Raw genomic sequence first — 17,449 nt, 5'->3', positions numbered from 1 at the left:
TGAAGTTGGACGCTTAACCGACTGCGCCACCCAGGCGCCCCGTATTTATTCTTTTTGAGAGAGAGAGACAGAGTGTGAGCAGGGGAGGGGCAGAGAACAGGAGACAGAATCGGAAGCAGGCTCCAGGCTCTGAGCTGTCAGCGCAGAGCCCGACGTGGGGCTTGAACTCTGACCGGTGAGATGGTGACCTGAGCCGAGGTCGGACGCTTAACCGACTGAGCTACCCAGGCGCCCAGAAAGAGTTTCTGAAAGTGCGTTTGCACATTATAGAAATGAATAGACGCACTTCGGCTTTCCAGACAACTTTGGGGCACGTCCCTACGCAGGCTTCATCGAAATGTATAGACTCTTGTACCTGAAAGAACTTTGGTTTTCTGGAGGACAGGAAGAAAGTGGAACCAGCATTTTCAGGTGGGTTCATTTGCTTAAACTGCGGTATTCCAGAACATGTATCTGTCTGTCATTGCTCATACAGACTTGTCCAGGCCCCCTGTTAGGAATGTTGGAGAAAGACTCACAGAACAGAGTCTGTGCCCTCGAAAAACAGGTGGGCATGTGAACAAGAGTTTCTGCGCAGGGTAGTAAGGGCTCTGACAGAGATTTGACTACGGAGCAGTGATACATCTGAAAGTGGAGGTGTATTATCCCTCGTATATGATGTTAGGGAAGATGTCTCAGAAGAACCACGGAAGTTTGTCTTGAGGACGAAGAGTGATTTGCTGTGAAAGCCGAGGGAAGGGGCGTTTTAGTCGGGAGGGGAGGCAGAGGCAGTTCGGTACACAATATGCTGTGGGCTGCAGGGGGCCCCCCTGGGGGCCGGAAGGACAGGGGCTAGAAGGGTCAGTGGAGTTTTCTATGCCACGAAAAAAAGTTTGGGACTTGTAATCATCAGGAGCTTGTAATCATACTCGAAGGTTTCGGACCAGAACATGATAGGAGCAGACTCGTGCTTTAGAATTTTCCTCTGACTCGTGTGTGGAGGAGAGATTTGTGGACAGAGGAAGGACCAGAAGAAGGATGGCAGGTAACAGTAGAGGCAGGGCCAAGGTCAGCCGGTGCAGGCTGCCGAAGGGCAGGGAGGCACCTGTGAGGGAGACCCTGAGGGAGGAGCCAGAAGATATACTGAGAGCTGGATTTGGAGAGCAGACAGCGGCCACCCTGGGATAATTGATGGGCTTCTGTCTTGCGAGACTGGCCGGATCGGGGCCCGGGATCCCGGTTCGGGAACCTAGAACTGGTCTTGGGGGGCAGGATCAGGTTGGACATAATAATTTTAGTTTGAGTCTCCTTTTCATTTTTCTTTAATTTTATTTTTTATATGTTTTTAAAACTTATTTTTGTGAGAGAGAGGGAGAGGGGCAGAGAGAGGAGGGGACCAGAGGATCTGAAGCAGGCTCTGTGCTGACAAGAGAGAGCCCGACACAGGGCTTGAACTCATGAACCGTGAGATGGTGACCTGAGCCAAAGTCAGTGCTCAACCAACTGAGCCACCCAGGTGCCCCTAGTTTGGGTCTTCTTGATTTTGAGGTGGCCCATCCTGTAGGTCTGGAAGAGCCATTTACCCTGGAGCCAGGGCCGTGGCTGTCCTGAGCAGTGGTGAGAGCCATGAGGACGCCCAGAAGGAGAATGTTGAAGGCAGAAAGAGGCAGACCAATCTCGGGCTGAGGAACATGGTGGAGATGGGTGGAGGTGTGTGTGGGGGGGGGGGGGGTCTGGGAGGGAGGCGGGAATTGACAGGGGTGGGGAAGTGAAGGAATCGAATAGAGAACACACTTGGAAGCCGTTCTGTAGGCAGCATTTCTTACTTAGATTTTGTGACAGATGAAAAATGTTCCTAGAGACACAATGGTCTATCATGAGAATTAAAATCCTTGTTTCTTACTAGGGCCTACATCAGTTTTCTTTTGTTTTTTTTATTCTTTTCAAGTTCATTTGTTTATTTTGAGAGAGGGAGGGAGGGAGAGAGGATCTCAAGCAAGCTGCACGCTGTTAGCACACAGAGCCGGATGCAGGACTCCATCCCACGGCCTGAGCCGAAGCCAAGAGTCGGACACTTAACCGACTGAGCCACCCAGGCGCCCCAAATCGGTCTTCTTTTAGATACCACTTCTAAGTAGGTATTTATCATGCCTAAAATCTGTTAAAGTTTGTAAGTTAGAGGACCGTACGAAAACCCCGTAGGAGATGGCATTATTATCCATTTGTAGCCGTCCCTGGTCCTGTCCTGGTTTCTTACGGACCAAGCGCTGTGATAGAACGGCCTGAGACTATAGCCAAGCCCGAGCTTATAGAAGTGCAATCATATGTACATATATTTCCACTTCAGTTGATTTCCTCTGATTGTAAGCCCTGCTCCTCAGAGGGGCTCTGTGTGCTTAACCTGGATTTACAGAGCCAGAAGGTGAGGCTCAAGGTCGCAGCCACCGTGGCAGCTGAGGCAGAATTTGAACTGAAGGGCCTCTGGTCTCTGGGGAGCAGCGAGCTACCCCGCGTCCCCTTAATGAAAACTCTGTCCTCCTTCCCTCTTCAAACGTAGCGTTTTCCTGCCTGCAGCAGACACCCTTCCTTAGAAGAGAATGCTGAGACTTCCCGTAGGGCAGAGTGGGAGTGCTTCCCAACAAATACTCATTAGCCCCTTTCATCCCCAAAGATGAAAGATCTTTCAGACATCAGTAATCCCCACAAAATCCCTTTGAGTCTGGGAGGTGGAGAATGCAGTGTGAATCTGGGTGGAGAAAGAGACCTGATCTACCCTAGAACCAAGATGCTGGATTTGGGGTGCGGGAGAACGCCCACAGCAAGTACAATCCCACACTGATGATGCCTTTATTATACCAGGTCCTACATAAATCCTCCTAATCCATGCTGGATCAACAGCTGATATTGTTGTTGATTTGTTGATGTGGGTACAGGGATTCCAACCAAAGACATTTGCTAACAACAGACTCAGTCATGAGCTCCTGTCCATATCAGAGGTAATTTACTTCGCATGTTCGTCTTTCGCAAGAGAGTAGTGTGCTGTGACTTTAAAATATCTGCATAAGGTTTAAACATGTTAAGCTTTTTTAAAGTTTATTTTTTTTATGTTTTTATTAATTTTTTTAGCGTTTATTCGTTTTTTGAGAGAGAGAGAGAGTGCGAGCAGGGGAGGGGCAGAGAGAGAGAGAAGGAGACACAGAATCTGAAGCAGGGTCCAGGCTCTGAGCTGTCAACCCAAAGCCTGACATGGGGCTCGAGCCCACAAGTGGTGAGATCACAACCTGAGCTGAAGTCGGACGCTCAACTGACTGAGCCACCCAGGCACCCCTAAACATATTACATATTAACGTAGGGATAACTTTATTAATGTTCTCTCTTTTGAAGATAATTTTTTTTGGCAACTAATAGCTTTTCAAATTATTATCAACAAGCCTTTTTCTTATATGTTTATTAAGTTCTTCCTAAGGGACAAAGATGTGACTAGTTCCTAAACTGCGATTGATGTACTTCTGACTTGAGAGCAAATCCCAGTACTATTCAAACTAGTAGATTCTGTGAGAGTTGCGTGTAGAGCTGGGGATGGGGTCCCCAGTGTTTACCTCATGACCAGGGCCTTGGGGGGGCGGGTTCGAGGGTGGAGGGGAGGCTGGTGGAATGGTGAGAGAGAATTGGATCTCAGAGCAGCTCCGGGCAAGGACAGTGGGGTGCAGGAGTTATTAATAGTGGCTGGTTGGAGGTATGAGGCGTGGAGTGTCAAGTTCCTGCGGGGGCTTAAGGGGCCGAAGGAGGTGGCGCCTTCGCTCTGGGCCCTGACCTGCGTTTGTTGCTGTCCTTCTCCACCTCCTCTCCGTTTGCAGCCACTTTCCCACTGAAGTTTTTGTTTTTCATCCTCATGAAATAGGCAATAAAATACCCTTGGGAAATATGCTGCTAATTCCATGCTGAAGTAATTACAATGAAAGGTCTGAAATACTGTCAGCGTAGGGAAGTTCTGTGGTTACAGTTGTTTAGGGATGTACAGAGAGGTTAGATGTAGTAAGTAATTGGAGGCTAGTTGGTGCGGACTCTGATTCGGGCCCGAGAGAGGGTGGAGGTTGAATGCCAAATGGACTCCCGCAGGGAGAGCAAAGTCCGGAAGACATAACGTGGCAACGCCTTCAGTCACGTCCAACTACTGGGTATTTGAAATTCCCCCAAACTCTTTTTTAATTTTGCACACACAGAGTTCACATTTAATACATTTGCCATAACGTATGCTGATTTCTTAACGATTCCCTTAGTACATGGGGCTCCGAGGACAGGTGGCGGTTAATTCTACAAACTCCGAAAGCATGCTGAGTCCCTTTCTTCATGACAGGTCATTTGTTTTTAAAGAATAGCAATCCTGGGGCGCCTGGCTGGCTCAGTTGCTGGACCATGTGACTCTTGATTTCGGGATCGTGGGTTTGAGCCCCGCGTTGGGTGTAGAGATTTCTTAAAAAAAAAAAAAAAGTTAAAAAAGAAAAACCACAATCGTATAGGCTTAGTCTTAACACTAAACTCAGGAATAGCCCTGTGGTCGATAACCTGCCCCGTCAGAAGGCTCCCTTGCTTGTCTGTGATTGGGAAGGGCCTCAATGCCCTAATTAATTTAATTACTATTATTTTAGACTATGGAAACAGTATCAGAATATTATGATAGATCAGGAAACACAACGGTTTTTGGGTCTAACTGTGCAAGTGTCTCAATTCACATTTTCTTTTCAACTTATAACTTAGCTACCTACTCGCACGCAGTTCCTAGAGAAATATAAATAAATTTTGGAAAAATGTTTTACGGTGTTTGTTAGTAACGGACATTCAGGCCTGGCCTTGGCATTACTGAGTCATCTTGCTAGCCTTGCACTAGTTAAAAATAATTTCGAGTTTTTATTAGGGCTGTTCCCTGTGGAAGAAAGCCTGCATTTATTTCTGCTTTACAGAAACCAGGACAAGAAGAGAGAACTAACATTGTTTAACCTTTCTGAACTTGGCCCAGGCCCTGTGTCAGGTAATTTAAAGATGTTTTCTCATTTTGTTTTCACGACAGTCCGGGAAAGGTGGGTGCAATCCTTTCCATTTCACGTGGAGGGAAGTCAGGTTTAGAGAGGTGGGTGTATGACCGAGGGGCAGGTCCGGGCTTTGTTCCGAACTCGTCGCCCCGTACTCCGGCGTTCTTGGGACTGAGCTCTTTTCTATTTTGCAAACATACTCTGGGATTTCCGGCTTATTTTCATTATATGAGACCCTTGATGTTAATGCTCATTCAGGACAGGTGGATGGTGCCGGTCTGGTGTCAGCCGGAGGGGCTGACTGGCTGCTGGCCTGTGACTTCTCTCCCAAGTCGTCGTCTTACGACTGAAGCCCAAGTGACAGCTCGGACTTGAGGGGTGTCTGTCGCGGGGTATCCTGATCTGCTTCTCTGCCCTCACTTCCCCCTGCACTGTCTCACGCTCCACTCGATGCTTGTCCATGCCGTCCGGGCCTCAGGTCCTGGTCTCTCCTTCATCTGTGCCGTCTTCCTCTTCTCACGAGAATGCAGGGCCTCCCTGCTTCCTCATGTACGTGTCGGACGATTCCTCAAGGCCAGGTCCACCAGCAAGGCTGCCCTGTTCTGCCCGGCCTGGCCTTGCGTTGTCCTGGTCCAAACTCCCAGCCCGGATCTGGGGGGAGTCACCCCGGGCCATCTTTCTTGATCCCAACCTGCTCTTGTCTGCGGCTGTAGCATCCACCTTTTATCTCTGGAAATAGATTCCCGGCATCCTCCAATTCTTTTTAAAAAGCTCTGTGGTTTGTTTCATTGTAGAGGTTGATGTTCTCTTGTAGTTGTGTTTCGTTTTCTTCTCCTTTTAAGCTGTATCCGAACTGCATCCCCCTCTGGTTGGGCGGTTGATGATGTTGGTGGCTTTGCTGCTGAAAATGTCTGCTTTGGGTGGATTTAATGGATTTTTTTTTTGGTGTTTTTTTTTTTTTTTTTTTTTTGGTGTTTTTTTGTTTTCTTTGTGTTTTGAAAACCAGGGGAAGGTTCCGGCATTCTTTTTCACGGCACCGTCTTCTCTCCTCCCAGATGGCTGGTTTGTCTTGCATCTTTATATACTTTATAATGTCTTTATTGTCTTTTCTTCTAGCCCTAGGCCCTTTGATAAGTGGTGCTGTGCCCGATTCATTCGCACATCATGCATTCACAGTGCCCGGCACAGCACCTTGCTGTCAATAGGGACCTAAATGTTCCTAAATGTAAAATGGACTATGGCAGTCAGTACACAGCTGGAGGTTTCAGATGTGTCTGGCGTGAACCTGGAGGTTGAGTTTCTATGGATTCTAGGATTTGCTTGGTTTAAAAAGTTCCTGGTGTCGGTTTGCTCCTTGGGTCGTTCTGATTTGCCCCATAACCTAGGATGAAGCAGCAATAGCTCTTGGACCACCAGCATGCCAACATAGGCTCCTTTCTGTGCAAGTAGCTGATGAATCCAAAACCAAAACGGTGCCCTGGCAAGCGTTTCTCTCACCTTCTGGAAAGACACCATGATCTGTGCTGTGGCCGTCAGGTTTGTATTTGTTGGCATTGTTCCCAACCTTATCTCTGGTTTCCATACCATTGCCACAGGGCCCACAAGAGCCTTGCTCCTCTGGGAGCTGGTACCTTTTTATCCCACTTGCGTTGTCTGTCAGTGGGAGGACATTAGCACGTCTAGGAAGAGTGTCTCAAGGAGAATCTGCTACAAAACCTACACATTCTTTAATTTCAGAAGTGAAAGTACCCACTTTGAGGGCAAGGTGCGTGGCCACAGGTGTTCGCCTTCCTACGCGTTTGACTTTGAACAGAGACGTAGGTAAAAACAACATGGCCTCTTCAAGTGTCAAGTGTGGTTGGTGACATTAAATGCTGTGTGTTATGTCGCTATAAAAATAGCGTCTGAAGTAGTGTTTCATGCCCTGTCCAACACCCCCAGCCTTGGGACGAATCTGTGAGATGTAACAGTTAAAGCAGTCTTGGGATGAGCCTTGCTCGGGGCAAAGCTGATGCTCTGCCGGTGGGTTCTACAGCACAGACTTTCTCGGCCAAGCTCGTGATTTTGAACTCATTGTTTCCTGGAGGTCTACAGGGAGAGGGGGCCCGTAAGAAGATGTTTCTTTGTCCATTGAGACATTAGCTTGTGCTCTGTATCCGGGCATCTTTGGGAAGTTTAGGCGGATGAAATATTTCATTTATTTAATTTATTTTGAGAGAGAGAGAGAGAACATCCCAAGCAGCCTCAGCTCTGTCAGCGTTGTGGGGAGCCTGCCGGGAGGCTCCAACTCAGGAACCATGAGATCATGACCTGAGCTGAAATCAAGGCTCAGATGCTTAGCTGACTGGGACACCCAGGCACCCCAGGAAGATGGAATATTTTAGTCATCTACATTGGGACCTAAATGTCTACAGGAGCCTGTGTGGCAGTCTGTAGTATTAGAGCATGTGGGAACAAATCTTTGCACGGGTTATTTAAACCCAAGCGTTCTTGAATCACCTGCCACTGAATGTCGAAATCACTTACACTACCGTTTGCTCATTCCTTCCTTCTTCCTTCACTCATTTTCCCTCATCGTCATTCAGTGGTTACTTAAGACACCAACACTTAAATCAGTTTCTTTAGTCTTGGCAAAGGGTCGGAATAGGATCCTCAGTGTCTTTGCATGTGTCAGAAAATATGGTGATAAGTGTCAGGTAAATATAGGGATCAAGGAACCCAAATACGATGCCAGATACATGCTCCGCCAGGGCTTCAGGTCAAGGGCTCCAGGAAAACCAGATGGAAATTGATGGCCTCTTCTGACCTGCCCTTGGAAATCCTGTAGTGTCAACTCTGCTGTATTCTTAGTGGGTTGAAGTGGATTCAAGGGGAGGGGGCTTAGACTGGTCGCCCCGCCCCGCCCTGTAGCGAGAGCGTCAAAGAATACGTACACATGTTTTAAAACATCCGTGGAATCCTAGTGGAGAAAAGATCCCATGTCGCCGTACCAGGGACACTGAATATAGGTCATTTTTATGATGTGGGCACATATTACTGAATTTGGATCTGTCTTTTTTTAAACGTTTATTTCTTGAGAGAGACAGAGCATTAGCAGGGGAGCGGCAGAGAGGGAGACGCAGAATCCGAAGCAGGCTCCAGGCTCCCAGCTGTCAGCACAGAGCCCGACGCGGGGTTCGAACCTACAAACTCTGAGATCGTGACCTGAGCCAAAGTCAGACGCTTAACCGACTGAGCCACCCAGGCGCCCCCGATTTGGATCTGTCTTGAGGGCTGGACACAGGACCACTCCTGTGTGCTTCCCCACTACCTTACCCCTCTGGACCATGCTGTCCCCACAGTGTTTTGTGGCTTCTGACTTACTTGGTTATAGGCTTTGCAAGAATGTGAGGCTCCCAGTCAACATGATATTCCCAACGCTTAGCATAGTTCCTGGAACACAGTAGATGATCAACAAACACTCCTTGAACTGAAATAACCAACTTAATAAATGTCAGGCACTCGAGTCAACTTTTGCATCGTTAAATTTTTCCCCCAGACACATAAGCTTTTTGGGAATCCTCGGGAAGGATTATTCTAAACAGAAACCAGTCTGGGAGATACAGTGGCCCAAGTGGGCACACCCTGTCCTTCCAGCTGTCCATTGATTTTTTTTGTTTTTTGTTTTTTTTTGGTGTTTCACATGAGCCGTTTTATAAATAACCCAGGACCTTTTCGTAACTTGGTTCATAATAAGCAGTAAACGTATGCTGTGTGTGTGTAGAAGTCTTTCATTTGGGGAGGATAGCCTGAAACTTCTTTTTTCATTTTAATTAGTCCTCCCTTTGTCAGAAATGATGGATTCTCGAACATTCTCTAGTCTGCTGGGCGACTGTACTGTCTCTTTCTGTTAAGAGCAGCATCTGATTCCATTAGTTCTTTGTGCAGGAACAGTAGGCTAATGTCAGCGTGGCCGGGAGGTGGGGGGAGTTGTCATGGAATGAAGGCTTACAACGTCTGGTCTCACCTACTGCCCCAGAGTGAGAGCCACACAGTGGTTTGTTCGTCATGTCTCTGAAGTCTCTGTGGGCGGAGAGACTGAGACAACAGTCTACCTGTGAGCGGAGGTCCGGGGAGGGGGGCAGGCAGGCAGATGGCACAGACCTGGCTCCTGTGACGGGTTAATAGACTTGCATATCTTGTTCCCAGCCCCTTTTTCTCTCCCGGAAACCTTCCCACTGTCCTGTTTTACCACAGACATTGAGTCTCTGAATTGATAAGCCACCTAGCCGATAGCAAGGCTAAACCCAGAAATGTTAAAACATTTTTTTTTTGGTTTTGTTCAGGGAGATGGTGATTTCAAAGGGGATTTCGTTTGACAAAGGGGTGGGTTTTAGAAATTTCTCAGTGACAGCTGCGTTGTTTTTACGTCGTTGGAGAGGGGAGCCCGTTTTAAGGGCACAGGTTAAGTGGTAGTAACTTTGTCTTCTTTAGCAGTTTCTGGTTGAAACAGCGAAAGTTTTATGAACCCCGGGCACTGTGACTCAGCCCAGGGCTTGACTGTAAGTTCGTAGGTTGGTTAACATGGTAGCATTCTTCAGGTGTCGCCTTCCTTTATTTTTAACGAGGATGTGGCCAAGGGTCCAGTTACTCTCAGCCCTTAGGGAAGGTGTGGGGGTAGAATCTTCAGCACTGGAAACCCGAACGGCTTTTCCTCACACAACTCAAGGGAGAAGAATGCAAAATCTACTCGCGTTGAATTAAAATGATGTCAGGGCGGCAAGCAGGCGGGGCGGCTCTGGGGCTCCAGGACTGGCTGGGGTTCATGCCAAAAAGAGCATGGGTGAAATCTGTTGATTGATGACTCTGTCCACATGTGGTACCTGTGTGCTGTTAACAGATACAACACACTCTTTGTATAACCGAAAACGCGCAATTGCTAGAGTTTTATTGTAGACGTAGGTTACCTAGCGCTGCCTTGAATCTCATAGACTTAAATACACAAAGGGCCCTGTTAGACCTGCAGTCATGAGCTCTCGCAGTACCTGCCCCATCCTAAACATGGCATCCAAAGTTAGCAGCTAAAAACCATCTATGCTATTTTTTTTTAAGTTTTTATTTAAGTAATCTCTGTACCCACTGTGGGGCTCAAACTCACAACCTCAAGGTGGAGTCACCTGCTCTTCTGACTACGCCAGCCAGGCACCCGAACCCATCTACACTATTAACAAAACATCCACTTGTTGAAAATGGGTTGCAGGAGGGTTTCTCTGTTGCAGTCTGGAGGCAGAATTGCTTCTGGAGGAAACTTCAGGCTTTGCTCGATAGACCATCAGCTGATAGGATGAGGCCCACCGCATTAAGGAGGGTAATCTGCTTTACTGAGAGTCTACTGATTTCATGCTAATCACGTCTAAAACAGTACTTTTATGGCAATGTCTAGACTGGTGTTTGACTACAGGGCTGTGCACGATGACCCAGCCAGGCTGACACATGCCATTCACCATCAGAGTGGTTAAGCTGCTACTCACCCTTTTGTATGTAATTTAGGTCATGGTGATGTGACGGAAATGCAGGCTGGCTTAAAAATTAAATCGTGTTGTATTAATAGTGTGATGCATCCCTCGACCTATCGGTCATACGTCTCTCGGGCACCCATGTGTAAGGCACTATGCTAGACATCAGGAAAGATGAGCCCTTCCCTTTGAAAGCAGTCAGAATCTGGTAAAGGAGGCAGACGAGTGAAAGATCACTGCAGTGCCGTTGCCTCAATTAGATGGAGTGGCGAGGTAAACGAGGGAGTGATAGTGCCTCATGTCTCGGGGAGGAAGGTAGGAGGTTGGGGAAGGCTTCACAGCAGAGGAGACACTTAGGGTCTTGAGGGATAACTAGGAGTTTTCCAGGAAAGCCTTCCTAACAGGGCACAGTAAGTGCAAAGGCGTGGGGAATAAAAACCCACACTCATGAAATGACAAAGTATTCAGAATAAATGTATGGAAAGCTTCCTTGCATAATCGGTGCTGGAGGCTCAGTATCTTATTATCATTGGGAAAATGTAAATGTGGCAGATCTTATATTTTATAGTTTCTTGGTTAGTAAATAACCATCTAGTAAAATATGACAGTTCTTGGCTTTAAAAAATTGTCAGTCTAATCTATTTAGATGGAGTCCGCTGAAGCTTGTTCAATTTTCCATTCTTACCACTTAAAGATATTTTCTTGTCCATACTGGGTTAATTCCACAGTGAATTAAGAATTTGGGATGCTTGGCTGGCTCTGTCGGTAGAGCATGTGACTGCTGATCACATGACTTTGAGTCCCATGATGAGCGTAGACATTACTTAAATGAAAATGAAAAAAGTTATGTTTATATAGGATTTACCTTACGAGACAGGCATTCTTGACCGAATATATCAGATTTCTATAAATTTTCTCTGAACCAGTTAGGTTAGTTTGGGCACGTCAGCCTACCTCTTACCTTTAAATTCTCACCTGTAAAGGGCAAGAGTTTGGGCTGGTTTTTAGAGGTCCACCCATAAGATATTCAAAGAACCTATAAATGAAAATTGTTATCTCTCCTGTGTCCAGTTATAGAGGTGTGTTTCTATCGCTTGAATCGTTGTGATAATTGCACCGTTCCCAGTAGCAACTGTTTACAGTGGAAGTTCCTTATTGTCACTTCGATCAAGCATTTCATGTTTCAGCCCCTTAATTGAGTATTTTATGTGCATGATCCCATTAAATACTTAGAATAACCCTGCAAAGCAGATAAGATTTCCACTTTATAGTTGAAGAAACCAGAGAGGCTCAGGCAATTGAAATAACCAGGCTAGGCTTGCTCAGGTGGTAATGGGGAAGCTGGGGGTGGGGGGTGAACCCCAATCTTTTGGCTCCAAAGCCTGCATTCTTTATGAAGGCTGTAACTCACAGTACACAATTATTAGCATAATGTAGTATTTTACGACCATAGCTGAGGTGAAATATCTTGTAAGAAGACAAGTCTCACTCTCTGAAAGCAATCTGTTTAACATTTTAAAAAAATGAAAAGAGAAGTACTTTCTGGTATGTTGACTAATAGGGCCATGAATTTTAATATATCATTGGGCAGCGCATCAAACAACAGAAGAAGGTAATATTCTCCACAATAAGAGAGGACCCAGAAACCACCTGCTTCATAAGTAACTCAACTCTCATTCTTTGATTCAACCCACTTGCATTTGGATTCTGCCCCACAGCCCGTGATGACTGTCTCTGACCCGCTGGTTCTTATTAAGGTCTTGACTGGTCCCTCTGCCTGGCAGACTGTTTCCCTCACCTTGAAATAGCACTGAGATTGCAGCCTAGTTGCCTTCTCAGAGAGCCATTTCCTGACCTTCCCAATTTAAATTAGCTACTTCATCCTGTTTAGATGTCTGCATTGTACATAATCACTCTAGGTACATTCCGTGTTTGTTCATTTGTTTTGGATGCTTTCTTCTACTTGAATGAAGGTCAGTGAGAGCAGAGACCTTTCTCTTTTACTATTCTGCCCCCAGCCCTGGAGTTGTGGTTTGATCACAGTAGGCTTTATCTGGCTATCTGGTCATACATCTGTCTGTCCATCTGTCTATTTTTCTTCTTCTATCTGCTCTTTCTCCTCTCTCTCCATCTATCTATCTATCTCTAAAATGGCTTGGCCATGTGGAGTTCTAGCAAATCTGCTTCTCCAGTCAGGTTGTGGGAGGACCCTCCTATCTGCTTTATCGTTTACCACTTCACTTTTGAGTTGTTTTTGGTTTTTTTTTCTAGTTGCTCCCTTTTTATAGCAAGCCCAATTACAAATTATAATAAATTGTTTCTCATCACCTCTTTTTGTTTCCCTTGCCAGGGCTCTGTGCTTGAATTACAAAGGAACCTCTTCAGCCAGCTCATTCTGGATGAATGAATGATTAACACTAAGTGTCGTTCACCCTCCTTCCAGTGGTAAGTTCAAGGCACTTGTGCACCTCGAAGGTGTTCATGTATGTCAGTTGTGGGTCTGTTTCCCGTGGAGCTCTGTTGAGTGCTCTTTGTGTGTGGACCTGGGTGGGGAGAGCCAAAGTGGATTCGTCACGCTCCGGTTGGAAATTGGATTTCCTGTGGGCAGTGGTGCATTCAGTCTGAGCGGCTTATTATAAACACACTTTAATTTGATGCACTGGATGATCCTGTCTCTCTCTCTGGGATTCCGTATCCCCATCCTCTCTGGGAACTTAGGTGGCAAAGTTGCAGCCTGGCAGGTGTTCAGTTCCGTCTCTTTACGTGTCAGATAGATACAGCACCCACTTGAACTCCCAACGAAACAGGCTAGCCTGCTGGAGAACAGATCTGGAGTATATAATTCGTAGCTGGAGTCGCAAGATCAGGTGAGCTCAGGAAAGTTGGACACGAAGCCACTGAGGGGAGGGGAGGTTCCCGTTGTGCTAAGACTCTTCCATTCTGCCTGGGGTGTTTTACTGGTCGATGTCTTGGTGTTTCAGCATAAGTACTAAAGCAGAAAACTGAACAGTTCCCAGAGCAGCGTTTGGAGTGGCTGCCGGTCCTTCCCCAGACACGCTGGCAGGGTCTACAGTTCATGCTTAACTTGGCTGAAATTCACAGACACGAGCACCAGCTCTGTCAGAGGCAGCTGGTCCCATCCTTCCGGTGCCGCTTCACACCGTTTGGATCTCAACTCAAGGTGTTGCCTCTGAGAGATCGTCTCTGTCCACCCAATCTAAAGTGGTCACCTATTTTATTTCCCTGCAAAGTGCTTGTCGTGCGTGATAGTTTTCTGTCTCGTGTATTTACCTGCTTGCTGTTGAGCCTTCTTGTCACTGGAGTGGAAGCTCCATGAGGTCAGAACCCTTGTCGGTCTTGCTCGCCATGTAGCTCCGCGGCTCAGACCGTGTCTAGTGCACAGCAGACGCTTTCTGCCCGAATTATAGGATGAGCTCAGCCGTGAAGTGCGGCTCACTGTGTAAGTCACTCAGTGTCATACAATGAGAAAGTTGTTGGCACTGGAGGAGATTTTGAAGATCCACTTTGTCTCCTTGGTAGCTATTTTTATTTTAAAGTTTATTTTAAGGCAGAGAGTGTATGTGTGCACGCGTGAGCAGGGAAGGGGAAGAGAGAGAGGGAATCCCAAGCAGACTCTGTGCTGTCAGCATGGAGCCCGATGCGGGGCTCGAACTCACAACCGAAATCCAGAGTCAGGTGCTTAAGCAGCTGAGCCACCTAGGCGCCCCAGGAGCTGTTTTTAAATGTGAATTATTCTCTCACAGAATTGCCAGGTTTAACATCATCTTCTGCATAAAAAGGAAGTTTTGTAGTGTTTTGAGTTTATTTGCAATTAGAGCACTTATTAAAGTTAGGAATTTGGGGGCATCTGGGTGGCTCAGTTGGTTACGTGTACAACTCTTGATTTCCGCTCAGGTCTTGATCTCGCGGTCTGTGGGATCGAGCCCTGCATCGGGCTCTGTGCTGGCAGTGAGGAGCCTGCTTGGGATTCTCTCTCCCCCTCTCTTTGTCCCTCTCCTGCTTGTGTACACTCTCTCAAAATAAGTAAATTTTAAAAACTGGTCCTTTAAAGTTAGGAATTTAGATGATGTTTGGTAACTTTTGTGTTAACTGACCTTTATATTTTCTATATTAGAATATTCATGTATTTATTTATTTATTTGCTTACTTACCTACTTATTTGGGGGAGGAGAGAGGCAGAGAGAGGGAGAGAGAGAATCCCAAGCAGGCTCCATGCTGTTAGCGCAGAGCCTGATGCAGGGCTTGAACTCATAAACCGTGAGATCATGACCTGAGCCAAAATCAAGAGTCGGACACATAATCAACTGAACCACCTCGGTGCTCCTACGTTAGAATATTTAAAAGGAATATCTGATTAGCCTTTGAGACTGTTTCATTTATGGTTTACTAAAGTGCAGATGCCAGGACTGAAATACACCTTCTTGAAAAGCCTGAGGTTTAGATTCTTTTTTTTTTTTTTTTTTTTTTTTGGAGACAGACTGCCTGCTGAGTTTTTTGAATCCTGTCTCTGACATTTGCTGGCTCAGTGACCTTGGGCAGGTTATTTAAGTTTGGTGCCTCAGTTTCTTCTTCTGTAAAATGGGGGTAATAAGAGCATTTTCCTCGTGTGATTGTGATTAAGGATGTTAATATATGTGTTATATAGATTCCTGCTATTTTAGGGGTGGCTGAGTGGCTCAGTCAGTTGAGCGTCAGACTTCAGCTCAGGTCATGATCTCGCGGTCCATGAGTTCGAGCCCCACGTCGGGCTCTGTGCTGACAGCTCGAGCCTGGAGCCTGCTTCGGATTCTGTGTCTCCTTCTCTCTCTGCCCCTCCCCCACTCGTGCTCTGTCTCTCTCTACCAAAAATAAATAAAATGTAAAAAACTTAAAAAAAATTTCTGCTCTTTAGTGTATACTCAGGATTTTATATATTAGGTACATCAACTGGATTTGAAAATAATGTATTTGGATTCTGCTCCTAAAGTGGAGACAGGACTTTGAGCATTTGCTTCACATGTTGACATCCCTGAGTCAACAGAAAGAAAAGGCTTAATTACAATTATTAATAACTTTAGTTATCGTAGCGATAAGTCACAAATATGCCGTTTTCCACATGGCTACAATATTGTTGTGTCTTTGGTGCCAGACTGACTTGGTTTGAGTTCTCTAGCTGTGCTTGTTTCGTGACCCTCAGCAAATGACTCGACTGTGCCTAACTTCAGTTTCTCCATGGGCAAAGTAGTGCTGATAATACAAAATCAAAAAAGATTGCTATGGGAATTAAATATGAAAATACATGTAACATTCGGGCACAGGGCTTCGTGACTTTTCATTTCCTACTTTCTTCCTTTTTACACCTTAGATCTAAGAAGGATGTTACTATCTGGACCACGGTGATCATGGTTAGGAATGGTTAGGAGTGTTTATTTTGTTTATTTAGAAAAAAATTTAATGTTTATTTATTTTTGAGAGAGAGAGACAGAGACAGAGTGTGGGCGTGGGGAGGGGCAGAGAGAGAGGCAGACATAGAATCCAAAGCAGGCTCCAGGCTCTGAGCTGTCAGCACAGAGCCCGGTGGTGGGGCTCGAACCCACAAGCCGCGAGATCATGACCTGAGCCGGTGCCATCCAGACACTCCTATTTGTTTATTTTTTACATTAATTAATTAATTTAGAGTGTGTGTGTGAACCAAGGAGCAGCAGAGAGATGGGGAGAGAGAGAATCCCAAGTAGGCTCCACATTGTCAATGCAGAGCCCAACGCGTGGCCCAAACCAAGAGTTGGATGCTTAACCGACTGAGCCACCCAGGTGCCCCAGGAGTGTTTAGAAATAGTGTCCTGGGGCACCTGGGTGGCTCAGTCGGTTAAGCATCTGACTCTTGATTTCAGCTCAGGTCATGATCTCGTGGTTTATGACCTGGATCCCGGCATCTGGCTCTGCACTCACAGCACAGAGTCTGCTTGGGATTCTCTCTCCTCTCTCCTCCCTCCTGCTTGCATGCTCTCTCTCTCAAAATAAATAAATAAACTTAAAAAACAGAACAGTGTCCTATTCACGATGATGAAGGGAACAGAATATTTAGCATAGAAAATATTAAGTTTATTTTTTATTTTTAGTTTTTTAATTTTTTTAATGTTTATTAATTTTGGGGAGAGAGGGAAACAGAGACAGGGCGTGAGCTAGGGAGGGGCAGAGAGAGAGAGAGACACAGAATCCGAAGCAGGTTCTGTCAGCACAGAGACTGATGCAGGGCTTGAATCCATGAACCAATCATGGACTTGAGCCAAAGTCAATCATGACTTGAGCCAAAGTTGGCTGCTCAACCGACTGACCCAGGCGCCCCGGAAATATTGTTTAGTGGGGAGCATAATATTGCCCTTGAGAGTGAGTCATGTGTGCAGCGAGCAGGGGCAGTGAGACGCTAGGGCCAGTGAGTAGAAGGAAACTTAGGAGCTGGGGGAAAACGGGCGGGGCGGCCTGTGCAGTAGTGAACTTCCCAGGGCAGATATGGGTCCAGAGGCTGCTGGACTGCAGATCAAGATTCCTGGAGAAAGGATTCCTCGCTCCCCAGGAAGGGGGCTGCCATGGCCTGTATGTCCCGTTCCAACGCCTCTTCGGTATAAATGGCCCCGTCCAGAATCCTGCGTGTACATCTGGTCATCTGGGCCGGTTGGTTGTATGGAGCCATACGTCCCTGGAGACCCAGGATTTAGCTTTCTGAAGTCAGAGAGTTGGGACTGCTGATTGCTTTCTTTTAAAACATCTTTCAGGATTTGAAATCTTCCTGTTTGTGTTTATCATGTGAATCAGAGCTTGCGAACTGGTGGGCTTCTGGCTGCTTCTGGGCTGTGGGTGAGCTTTGTTGGGCCTGCAAAGTGCGTCCCTGACAAGGGTCTTAAGGATACGTAGGTTAGTTGCCTACCTTTATTTTTTATTACTATT

General features: G+C 46.4%; 1 protein-coding gene across 3 annotated transcripts in view; it reads left to right on the top strand.

The window, feature by feature from the left end:
• Positions 1-17,449, top strand: part of TIAM2 (TIAM Rac1 associated GEF 2) — a 224,362-nt gene that overhangs the window by 75,394 nt on the left and 131,519 nt on the right. For all 3 annotated transcript variants that reach the window (XM_040448800.1, XM_040448806.1, XM_040448799.1), the window contains exon 2: positions 12,855-12,949. The gene's annotated coding sequence lies outside the window, so the exon portion shown is untranslated. The remainder of the gene's footprint in view (positions 1-12,854; positions 12,950-17,449) is intronic.

The sequence above is a fragment of the Herpailurus yagouaroundi genome, unplaced genomic scaffold, assembly GCF_014898765.1.
Source record: "Herpailurus yagouaroundi ecotype Mexico unplaced genomic scaffold, PumYag 198, whole genome shotgun sequence".
NCBI classification, from domain to species: Eukaryota; Metazoa; Chordata; class Mammalia; order Carnivora; family Felidae; genus Herpailurus; species Herpailurus yagouaroundi.
This window is presented reverse-complemented; position numbering and strand designations above follow the sequence as displayed.